The sequence below is a fragment of the Ipomoea nil genome, unplaced genomic scaffold, assembly GCF_001879475.1.
Source record: "Ipomoea nil cultivar Tokyo-kokei standard unplaced genomic scaffold, Asagao_1.1 scaffold0873, whole genome shotgun sequence".
NCBI classification, from domain to species: domain Eukaryota; kingdom Viridiplantae; phylum Streptophyta; class Magnoliopsida; order Solanales; family Convolvulaceae; genus Ipomoea; species Ipomoea nil.
In genome coordinates, this window is record NW_017617301.1 from 1,630,264 (window position 1) to 1,642,746 (window position 12,483).

A 12,483-nucleotide genomic window follows, 5' to 3' on the forward strand; every position below is an offset into this window, starting at 1 on the left:
CGCCGTGGATATTTATAGCCTTTGGCCGGAGACAAACCTCCAGCCTACCGGCATGTAATCCACATAAAATCCACGCGTCTTCACCTGGCAAGCCTTCTCTGTCAATGCATAACACTGCCACGTGTCTTTCTCCAACATCTCTGTCTCTTCGTAAAGTAAAGGCACGATGACCGAGTGATAACACCGGTCGGGAGGTCTATCGGTCGGGTCCGACCACCTTGTCTCAACAACGCCCGACCCGAGGATCCTGAGCAAACTACAAGAAGAGCCATCTTATGACGGTCGGGATATATCCTACCAGGACAAATATTAAGTTTCTTAAATTTGTTATTTGAATTTTAATTTAATGTTAAGGTGCATATTTAATTGCCTAAAGTATTGCAATTTATTAAGGATTTATGAGTCAATATGTAAAAATTCAAGCATGATATGTATATTCGTAAATCATTTTATTATAATTGTACATTTATAAAAGCATGCATTAAAGTTGGATTAATATATTATTAACTTATAGTCTATGCATTAAATATCATTCAACTTTGGATCATTAGATCAATTTTGGACATTATGACCTACTAAAGTCTTGTTTTGGTTTTCCATTTAATTTTGGACATATTTTAGTCCTATATTTCACTTGGGACTTTAAACCCTATTTTAAACAAGCTATTTGGGACATATCTTGGGTCATTAAAGTATGAATCCCACCATTTCGATTGATATTTTAATAATAATTATCGCTATTTCTTTTGACTTATAACATGTTTATTATGGTAATAATATTAATTATTATGCATAACATGTTCATTAAGTCTTAATTATTACTGAATACCATATTTTGTTAATGATATTCATTGTCGGTAATAATATTAAGTTTAGATCTATTTCAGTACAAGATCATTTTCAATTTATGTCATAATTCACTTGGGCCATTGAGTTTATAGGTCTAATTGAGTGATTAAGTTCTATAATTATTGTATTAGGCTTATTTTTGAAAGGTTGAAATTATTATTTTGGCCATTAAAGATTATAACTATTGTTTAAGTTGATTATTTTTAATCTATCAATAGTTTTCAGGGCCTTAATAATAATAATAAGTCTTTAAGTTAATGGCAAAAGCAATATAGTTGGTATATTGACTTTGAAATGGTAATTTGGTTATTACCTTAATTTTAGTCTCCCAAAGACATTATAGTCTTGTTTAATTATTATGTGGTGATATGAGATTGGTATTCAGTATCCCCTTAATTACTGTTTTGCCTTTATTATAGTTAATTGGCAATATTAAGTTTAGGGGCTAATCTCATTTATTACATTTTATAATAATTACTAGTTTTTTTTTTTATACGCGATGCGCAAAACTAAGTGCCCAACATTAGTATTCAATGTTAAAATCATAGTTATAATTTTTTTAAAAATAAAATTTTATAATTGTTTTTAAAAATTCATAAAATTTATAGTTGTAGAATTCATACTATATATTAAAAAGTATATTAATATTATGGTATGATTAATAATTTATTTATTACATATTCTAATATAATATCTACATATATTATTACAATTAAAACAATTAAAGAATGTAAGAAATTATATGATGGATGCAAGTGCATGATAACAGTAATGGAAATAGATAACGGAAGTTATAACGGTAGGGGCATTGTTGTCCAAAATATTATATAGTACAACATTTATAGCTTAATGTATCAAAAAAGATAACAGAAAAACGGACATAAATGAGGGGTACCAACCTTCATTCACACTTATTAGATTTTTAGATTTAGATTATTGCTTGGTAATCTATTATAATTGGAAAGATTACCTATTTGGTTATTATTGTTACGTGACGTTGCATTGAGGTTATTGACGGTGAAGATAGGAGAATTTTAGCACTATGAAAGATGCAATTTGCATCATTAAGGTTAGTCATTAAGTTTTATCATTAATTTTTTGGTAATTAGTGCTATAGTTATAATAGTTTGACTGCTATAATTTTGAAATTGCCACATTTTATTTCCTTAAGAAAAATGGAAACATTAAAGAAGGTATATTACCATACTTTGGTTGTTACTTGTTATTACCAAATATTAATGGTGATTATAATGTTATTTATTACCATTAATATTTTAATGATAACATTATTATTATGGTTTATTTATGAATCCTAAATTGTTTCCAATTATGTTTATGTGGCAATACTTTAAGATAAGAATTTTTTTTAGGCAACTGACTATTGCCATTACTGTACATTTATTCCATAATTCATTCAGTCTTTGAATTATGATTAATGTTTTTGCCCATATTTGGTGTAATTTCATACTATTTAGATTGTTTTATGCATTTGATCACATTAAGTGCAAAATATTGAGTGTAATTATGCAATTATATTTTGTGAGATTTTGATTTACAAATGACAACATATCCTTTTGGTTTGATATTGTTATAATTTGTGAATTCAGTTATTTCTCATAAATTTAATCTTTATGCATTAAAACATAATGTCATGGGCTTACAGTTTAAAATTTCAAAGATTATTGAAATCTCATATTTAAAATTGCTTTAAGTTATGCAATTTGTTTGGAATATATAAGTTTAATGTTTAATTTTATGCATATTTGTCCTAAGCATAATATTTCATTTAAAATTATGCAATATGCTTATTATGCCTTTAGAAATGTATAAATTTAGGATGAAATTATATTAGTTCCTACTTAAGTTGGACTAATGCATAAACTTTAGTTGTGGTAGTGCCTGAATTTAAGCATGTTTAGTCCGTTAATTTAGTCCAACAATTTAAAGCATTATCCATATGTGAATCTACAATCTTATAGATCTCCCAAACGATTTTACTTCAAACATGAAAACGTTTGACTTAGGGAAGTTTCTTGGGGAGGAATACTAGTTCTATGGCCCTGGCTTAAAAGCCTTGTTGCTACTAGTTCCCTTGCGACGTTACTCTGTCTAAGGAGTTGGTATTTAACTGAGCTTCGTCCTGACCAACTTTCCTGGGAGTATACCTAATAATGGTCTATCATGTGTTGGTTTAATTTGTTTGTTAGGCTTTAAAATCCCCTTTTGCCAAGTGATTACAATTTTAGATTAATTAAAGAGTAGCCATAACATCTTTAATTTACTAAAATTTTCTAAGGTTTAAATTACATAAAGATGGCAATGATAATTGTCTAGTGATCTTATAATTTTAATGAGTTAGGGAGTAGACACAGCATCCTTAATCAGTTAAAATTATATATTAAGAAGTTTATCTTGATCACATACAGTTTTGGACATATCATTTGTGATTAATTATATATAATATGATGGAATTTAGCCCACAGGCAATTTCGTTATATTTGTATAGTTAATCAGGATGAAATACTTGACTACAGTCATAATTTAGCCCACAGACAATTATGTATCGGAATGTAGTTTAGTAGTTTTATCGGTGATGATAGAAATAATTCAATTTTATTTACTTTATGGTTATTTGTAAATAATTGTCATCTCTATCATAAAGTTTAATTTTATGATATAAACTTTAGATCATATTTCTTAACTTACCCACAGGGATTAAGGAAAGGAACATGATTTCTTAAGTTTTTATCATAATAGTTGTAATGAATCTTATTGACTAAAACTTTAGCTTACAGGCAAGTTTTATGTCACTTGATTCTTCAACTTATTTGATAATTGTTTCATCATAAAATTTCAGTTGGATCTAATTGAGTAAAACATTAGCCCACATGCAAGTTTTATGTCACTAGATTCTTCTGTCTATTTAGTAATTGAGATAAAATATTATCATAAGGGTTTAGTTGGATTTAATAGAATTAAAACTTTATATGTCAATAAATCTCTCAACCCACTAGATAATAATTTTATCACAATTTCTTAGAATTTATAAATTTAGTTCAGTTATAATTCTAAGTTTCATGGTTTGCATTGGCAAAACATGTATTCAGTCACTTCCCAAAATTTAGCCACTTTTATTAATTGATCCACGAAACATGCTCGGTTGTTCGGACTAACTGTAGTAAGTTACGTGATTTGATATAATTCTATTGGATTCCAAGAATAAAATATACCTTTTGAGCCAAATTCCAAATTGGTTTTGGAAAGTGTATTTTATTATTATAGTATGTCCAACTATGGTGGGGAATTATGTCCTCAAGCCCGGATTTTGGGCTGTGCAAGCTGGGCTACCGCACAGGGCCCCAAATTTTAGAAGCTCAATATTTTATTTTTACCTAGTTAGTTTAGAAATAAAAATTAAAATTTTTTAATTAAACTTAAAAAACTTTATAAAGAAATGGTAGGAACATATATTTATTGTATTTTAACTTTGAGGTCTAAGGTTCAAAACTTGTGCACACTATTATTATTATTCCATAATATGTCTATTTTTACATGTGCGTTGCACGGAAAAGATTTGTTATAATCTTTAAATTATAACAACGAATATTATATAGTGCAATTGATAAAATGAATTGTATCGATTATGTTTTTTATGTTATCCTTGCTTGAATTCGAGCAAATAATTGTCCAATTATCCGTGCAGTGCGCGTGCGATGTTCATGCGATGCACGGATAATTTTTTTTTTTTTTGTTATATATTTAGATATTTAGATAATAAAATTACGGTATTAGTTTCAAAGATTTTAATTTTGGTAGGGCCTTATTTATTTATCTAAACAGGGCCACAAAAATCTAAAAACCAGCTCTGCAACTACACTATATATATAATACTTATGGAGGCCTTCAAGTTTTCAATTTTAACATTTGGTTATATATATTACTATACCAAAAGTTATATTCCGTAATTTATAAAATATGCACGGGTAATTGATACTTCTATTACTTGCGCAACAAGTGACACTATAGTTTAAATTTAGATTGGTAGACTTCTGTTAGACACTTACAGCATGTTTGGTTCACGGAATGAATTTAGAGGTAATAGGAATGCTATTCCATAAGGAATGGAATATGCAAGGAATAGAATAGGAATTGTATTCTATTGTTTGGTTCGCTGAAGGAATAGACTTTAGAATTATATTACAGTGTTTGGTTGATTTAAGGAATAGAAATGAAATATGTTTTAAAAGACATAAATACCCCTATAAAAATATGTGATGGTGGCGATGGTGGTGGTGGCGGCGACGGTGGTGGCGATGGCGGTGGCGGTGGTGGTGATGGTGGTGGCGGTGGTGGTGATGGTGGCGGCGGTGGTGGTGGTGCTGGGGTGGCAGTGGTGTTGGTGGCGGTAGCAGTGGTGGGGGTGGTGGCGATGGTGGTGGCGGTGGTGGCGGCGGCGACGGTGGCGGCGGCGGCGGTGGTGGCGATGGTGGTGGTGCTGGGGTGGTAGTGGTGTTAGGGTGGCTGTGGTGGTGGTGGCGGTGGCTGTGGTGGTGGTGGCGGTGGTGGTGGCGACGGTGACGGTTGTGGCAGTGGTGGTGGGGGCGGCGACAGTTGTGGCGGTGGTGGTGGTGGCGGCGGTGGTGTTGCTGGGTGGCGGTTCTGGTGGCGGTGGTGGTGGCGGTGGCGGCGGTGGTGGTGCTGGGGTGGTAGTGGTGATGGTGGCAGTGGTGGGGGCGGCGACAGTTGTGGCGGTGGTGGTGGTGGCGGCGACGACGATGGTGGTGGTGGTGGCAACGGCGGTGGTGGCGACGGCGGTGGTGGCGACGACGGTGGTGAAATAGGATAAATTTATATATAGGAACAAAAATTAAGTTAAAGAAAGGGGTAAAAAAGGAAATAGATTCTAAAATCTATTCCTGAGCGTTCAGTAATAGGCTAATACCATGGGGCCCTAGTAATAGCTATTACCTTATCAGCATGTTTGGTTCACGGAATGAATTTTGAGGTAATAGGAATGCTATTCCATAAGGAATGGAATAGGCAAGGAATAGAATATGAATTGTATTCTATTGTTTGGTTCGCGGAAGGAATAGACTTTAGGAATTATATTACAGTGTTTGGTTGATTTAAGGAATAGAAATGAAATATGTTTTAAAAGACATAAATACCCTTATAAAAATATGTAATGGTGGCGATGGTGGCGGTGGTGGTGGTGGTGGTGGCAGCGGCGGTGGTGGTGGTGGTGGTGGTGATGGTGGTGGCGGTGGCGGTGGTGGTGGTGGTGCTGGGGTGGTAGTGATGGTGGTGGCGGTGGCAGTGGTAGGGGCGACGGTGGTGGTGGTGACGGTGACGGTTGTGGCAGTGGTGGTGGGGACGACGACGGTTGTGGCGGTGGTGGTGGTGGTGGTGCGGGCAGCGACGATTGTGGCGGTGGTGGTGGTGGTGGCGGCGGTGGTGCTGCTGGGTGGTGGTTCTGGTGGCGGTGGTGGTGGTGACGGCGGCGGCGATGGTGGTGGCAGTGGTGGTGATGGTGGTGGTGGTGCTGGGGTGGTAATGGTGGTGGCGGTAGCAGTGGTGGGGGCGGCGACGGTTGTGGCAATGGTGGTGGTGGTGGCGGCGACGGCGATGGTGGTGGCGATGGTGGTGGTGGTGGTGGTGGTAGCGGCGGCGACGGCGGTGGTGATGGTGGTGGCGACGACGACGGTGGTGATATAAGATAAATTTATATAGGATTGGCGGTAGCAGTGGTGGGGGCGGCGACGGTTGTGGCAATAGTGGTGGTGGTGGCGGCGGCGGCGATGGTGGTGGTGGTGGTGGTGGTGGTAGCGGCGGCGACGACGATGGTGGTGGTGGTGGCGACGGCGGTGGTGGCAGTGATGGCGACGACGGTGGTGAAATAGGATAAATTTATATATAGGAACAAAAATTAAGTTAAAGAAAGGGGTAAAAAAGGAAATAGATTCTAAAATCTATTCCTGAGCGTTCAGTAATAGGATAATACCAGGGGGCCCTAGTAATAGCTATTACCTTATCAGCACGTTTGGTTCACGGAATGAATTTTGAGGTAATAGGAATGCTATTCCATAAGGAATGGAATAGGCAAGGAATAGAATATGAATTGTATTCTATTGTTTGGTTCGCGGAAGGAATAGACTTTAGGAATTATATTACAGTATTTGGTTGATTTAAGGAATAGAAATGAAATATGTTTTAAAAGACATAAATACCCTTATAAAAATATGTAATGGTGGCGATGGTGGCGGTGGTGGTGGTGGTGGTGGCGGCGGCGGTGGTGGTGGTGGTGGTGGCGGTGGTGGTGGTGATGGTGGTGGCGGTGGCGGTGGTGGTGGTGGTGCTGGGGTGGTAGTGATGGTGGTGGCGGTGGCAGTGGTAGGGGCGACGGTGGTGGTGGTGACGGTGACGGTTGTGGCAGTGGTGGTGGGGGCGGCGACGGTTGTGGCGGTGGTGGTGGTGGTGGTGGGGGCAGCGACGATTGTGGCGGTGGTGGTGGTGGTGGCGGTGGTGCTGCTGGGTGGTGGTTCTGGTGGCGGTGGTGGTGGTGACGGCGGCGGCGATGGTGGTGGCAGTGGTGGTGGTGGTGCTGGGGTGGTAATGGTGGTGGCGGTAGCAGTGGTGGGGGCGGCGACGGTTGTGGCAATGGTGGTGGTGGTAGCGGCGTCGGCGATGGTGGTGGTGGTGGTAGCGGCGGCGACGGCGGCGGTGATGGTGGTGGCGACGACGACGGTGGTGAAATAGGATAAATTTATATATAGGATAAAAAAGATTAGGTTAAAGAAAGGGGTAAAAAAGAAAATAGATTCTAAAATCTATTCCTGAGCGTTCAGTAATAGGCTAATACCAGGGGGAGCCCTAGTAATAGCTATTACCTTATTTGAGGTAATAGGCTATTACCAGGAATATTATTCCTGGTAATAGAAATGGTTACCAAACAAAGGAATAGGCCTATTACTGGGAATGCTATGCCATTCCTGGCCTATTCCATGAACCAAACATGCCATATTTGAGTTAATAGGCTATTACCAGGAATATTATTCCTGGTAATAGAAATGGTTACCAAACAAAGGAATAGGCTTATTACTGGGAATGCTATGCCATTCCCGGTCTATTCCGTGAACCAAACGGGCCATTAGACTTGACTATTGAGATTTATGTTACTGGCGTATTAGTTAACTACTGAATAAAAAAAAAATTATCGTCTGAAAACAAATTTTTGTTGTGATCTCTATATCAGTAAAGGTAAAATATCTTATAAGGATACTTTGCCTCATTTTAGGGGAGGAATATTATTACAACAAAATCCGAGAAAATGACATCATAAAATTAACTTCATATATATATATATATATATATATATATATATATATATATATATATATATATATATATATATATATATATATATATATATATATATATATATAGGGTTGCATTCACATGCAAACTACCTTAAAATACAAACGTGCGGACAAAAAATAACCATTAGATTTGTTAAGATGAACGGATTAGATGCATTCCCTCAATGGGCACACGGATTGCTAACTTCTAATTAAAAACTACCATAAATAACCAACTAATTAAAAACTACCATAAATAATCAACAAAATCCTGTACATCCAACTTAAAAAATCAACGACCTGGATGAATCCACACTGTTTGTATTTTAAGCACTGATTTTATCTGAATAGAATCCTATATATATATATATATATATATATATATATATATATATATATATATATATATATATATATATATATATATATATATATATACTAGTTTTTTACGCGCATTGCGCGATTGGGATAATGCCCAATGATTTTTTTTTAAAAAAATAAGTACTTTAAAGTATATTAAGGCAAGATTATATTGAAATTGTTCATGCATAGATAATTGAAGGTTGAATTTGCGTATTTAAATAGGTAATTCTTCTCCCAAAGGTTGAGTCCCCAACCCCAAGGGCCCCCCACACTCCGACCCGACAGAGCATTGTGGGAAGTTGTAAATCACGGTGACTCAATGGTTCAGCAGACAGGGCCAAATGCTGATACGCACAAGGAATCTGTCCACTTTGGACATAATTCCCGCATTGCCGCCACCGAGGTTCAAACCTTGGTCTCTTCTCCCAAATACTACCCACTAAACCATTGAGCTAAGCCCGTGCGGGTTAAATAGGTAATTCTAAGTTTACAAATGCAAGATAATATAGTCAATATTGATTATAATTGTCAATAAAATAATTGTATAGGTATGGTTGAAACCAAATACGGGACATAAGGGAGAACAAATAAAAATTAGGGCATAAAATATTAAATATATACTAATATTGTTTGAGGAGATTCCGACAATAGGATTTGTGGTTAAGTTCTATCAAGACTTTAATGTTAGAATTAGATTAATGGTGTAGTTATAATTCTATATTAGACTTTAATATTAGAATTAGACTAACGGTGAATTAACGGAAAAGTTAAATGGATAATCATATAATTAAGGATAAATTAGAAAATCTTAAAAGAAAAAAATTAAAACCTGAACAATATGAACCATTCATTTGATTTAATAATTTGGCGGTCATTTTTTCTACCCAATGTTAATAATTAAATAAATTCGCTGGTCAAATCCGCTAGTATAATCCGCTAACGCTAACCGCTAACTGCTGATTGTCAAACAAGGACATTGCGAGGTAGTTCTCACTTCAATTTGTTGTGTGATTTGAATACTCTCTTTGTCACAAAATCTCTCAAGTAGTTAATATGGTTGGCTTTATTAATTATATTTTTTTATTTTTTCATGGTATTAATAAAATACTTGGTAAATAAATATATAGCATTATTTTATGTTATAAATTTGATATTTAATTAGAAAAATAGTGCACAAAAAAGATAATAGATAATGTAGTGAATATAATCAATTGATGAATTTGAATGTAAAAATTTTCACATTTGAGAAAAATAAAGACAATATAACTAATGAAAATATTTCTTTTAATTAATTTATTGATAATTAATAATATTTTTTTTTCACTGAATAAAGACATTGTAAGGACAATGCAGCGAATATAATCAATTAATAAATTTGAATATAAAGAATTTTTATATTGAAGAAAAATAAAGACAATATAACTAATAAAATTATTTATCTTATTTAATTTATTGATAATGAATAAATTTTTTTTAATAAAGACATTGTGGAGACATAATTCTAAATTAAAGAAATACATATGTATTATTTTTTGTTGTAACTACTAAATTATTATTTATATCTACAAATTTAATAAGAGCGAATAATGTTAGGCCCTTAACTGGAACAAAAAAAAAATGTCGGTACTCATTGTTTCTTAAAATGAATGGTTCATATTATTTTGATTTTAGTATCTTTTAATGATTTTCCTTATTTACCCTCTATTATATTATTTTCTTCCCTTAAATAACCCTAAATTCCGTTAGTTTAAACTTTAGTAACGGAATATTCCGTTAACTATTTATTATTCTTAACATACTCTTAATTTATATAAGGTTTTAGGTTCGAACCCCATCCCAAGTAGAGTTGGCATAATTGTTAAACATATATTATGAATTATGAATATTATATTTGTATAAAATACTTGATAAATAAATATGTTATTTATTTATTTATTTATCAAGTATTTTATACAAATATAATAAATATTAATATTTTGTTCAATACTTTCACATGATTACCTACGACACAAATCTCACAACACATGAAACATGTAGGGAAAAAACTATCACTACTAAATATCAATAGGTGTTTGTACGTTAAAGAGTTCATATTACAACTAAAATCTCAGTCATATACACAGCAAGACAAATCTAAAACTTCATACACCCTAATCTCATTGCATGATGAATCCCTCTATGCTTCTACCAGTGACCTAATTGCACATGACACACTACCAATAAAAAAAAAAAAAGAAAAAAAAAGAAGAAGAAGACATGTACTGAACTCTATGTTCATAATTACTGAACTTCATATTCATAATTATTGAATTCTATATTCACAATTACAAAACTCTATGTTCATAATTACTGAACTATATGTTATAATTGTAAAGGTATATATTCATAATTTTTTAACTTCATATTCACAAGTATTGAATCTCTATATTCATAATTACAAAACTATATGTTCATAATTATGTTCACAACTCTATGTTCATAATTATAGAACTATATGTTTATAATTTTTGAACTATATATTCATAATTATGGACAATTTTAGAACCGTGTCCACCTTGCAAGGTGGACACGGTTCCACAACATAATTTGCCCACTTTATTGCTCTTATTACTTAAATTAAAAAATAAATTAGTAACTACAACAAAAAAAAATACATACGCATTTAATTAATTTAGAATTAGATGTCTCACAACACATATCAACATGTGTTTGTGAGATAAATTGTTCATAGCACAACTAAGATCTCAGTCATATACACAACAAAACAAATCTAAAACTTCATACTCCATAATCTCATTGCATGATGAATCCTTCTATGATACCACCAATAACCCAATTGCACATGACACACTACCAATAACAAAAATAAATAAATAAATAAAATAAAGACATGTACTGAAGATGAAAACAATAACAATGCTACCCAAAAGAGAATTAGAAAAATTTAAACCAAAAAGAGTATTTATTTAGACTATCGCTTTTAGACTTAGTACTTAGATTAGCGTTATTACAAAGTTGCAAACATTTATTTTTGTGACAGTTATATATAATCAACCTCTCATATATTATCTTGCATTTATATACTTTAAATTACCGATTTAAATAAACAAAATCAACATTTATTTACTTATGCATGAACATCTTCTATATAATATTTCATTAATATACTTTGAAATACTTATTTAAAAATAAGTATTGGGCATTATCCTATTCGCGCAAAGCGCGTAGAAAAACTAGTAATTTAATAAGAGTAAAATAGAGTACTAATTATGCCAACTTTGATTGGGATGAGGTTCGAACCTAAGACTTTTTTTTTTTTTTTTTTATTGAAATCAATGAGTAAGTTAACGGTGAACTAACGGCAATTCTTAAAATTTTAACGGAATTAGTAACGGTGTGTGGGTATTTTAGGAAATCTTAGTGTAAAATTTAAATCTGATCAATCTTTTAATTAATCTGAGCCATTCATTTGATTAAAATCTGTGACCGCCATTTTTTCTACCCATTATAGGCCTAACTCTCTTGGGCTCTTATTAGTATAGTAGATAGTAGATATATATATATATATATATATATATATATATATATATATATATATATATATATATATATATATATATATATATAGGATTATATTCAAATACAAACAGTTCTTAAAATACAAACGTGTGGACTGATTTGGATCGTTGGATTTTGGGATTGGATGTCTAGGATTTATTTAATTATTTATGGTGATTTAAAAATAATCGTTCGCATGTTTTATGTTAGGGGGGTATTTTGGGGTTTTTATTATTGTTTAATTAGATCAAATCCGGATCAAATCCTAGGCAAATTCAATCACCATCATTCCACGTCTTTTCGGGTCTCTCTTTCGCTCTCGTGTCCGTACGTCTGCGAAGGCTCTCCCACGCCATTG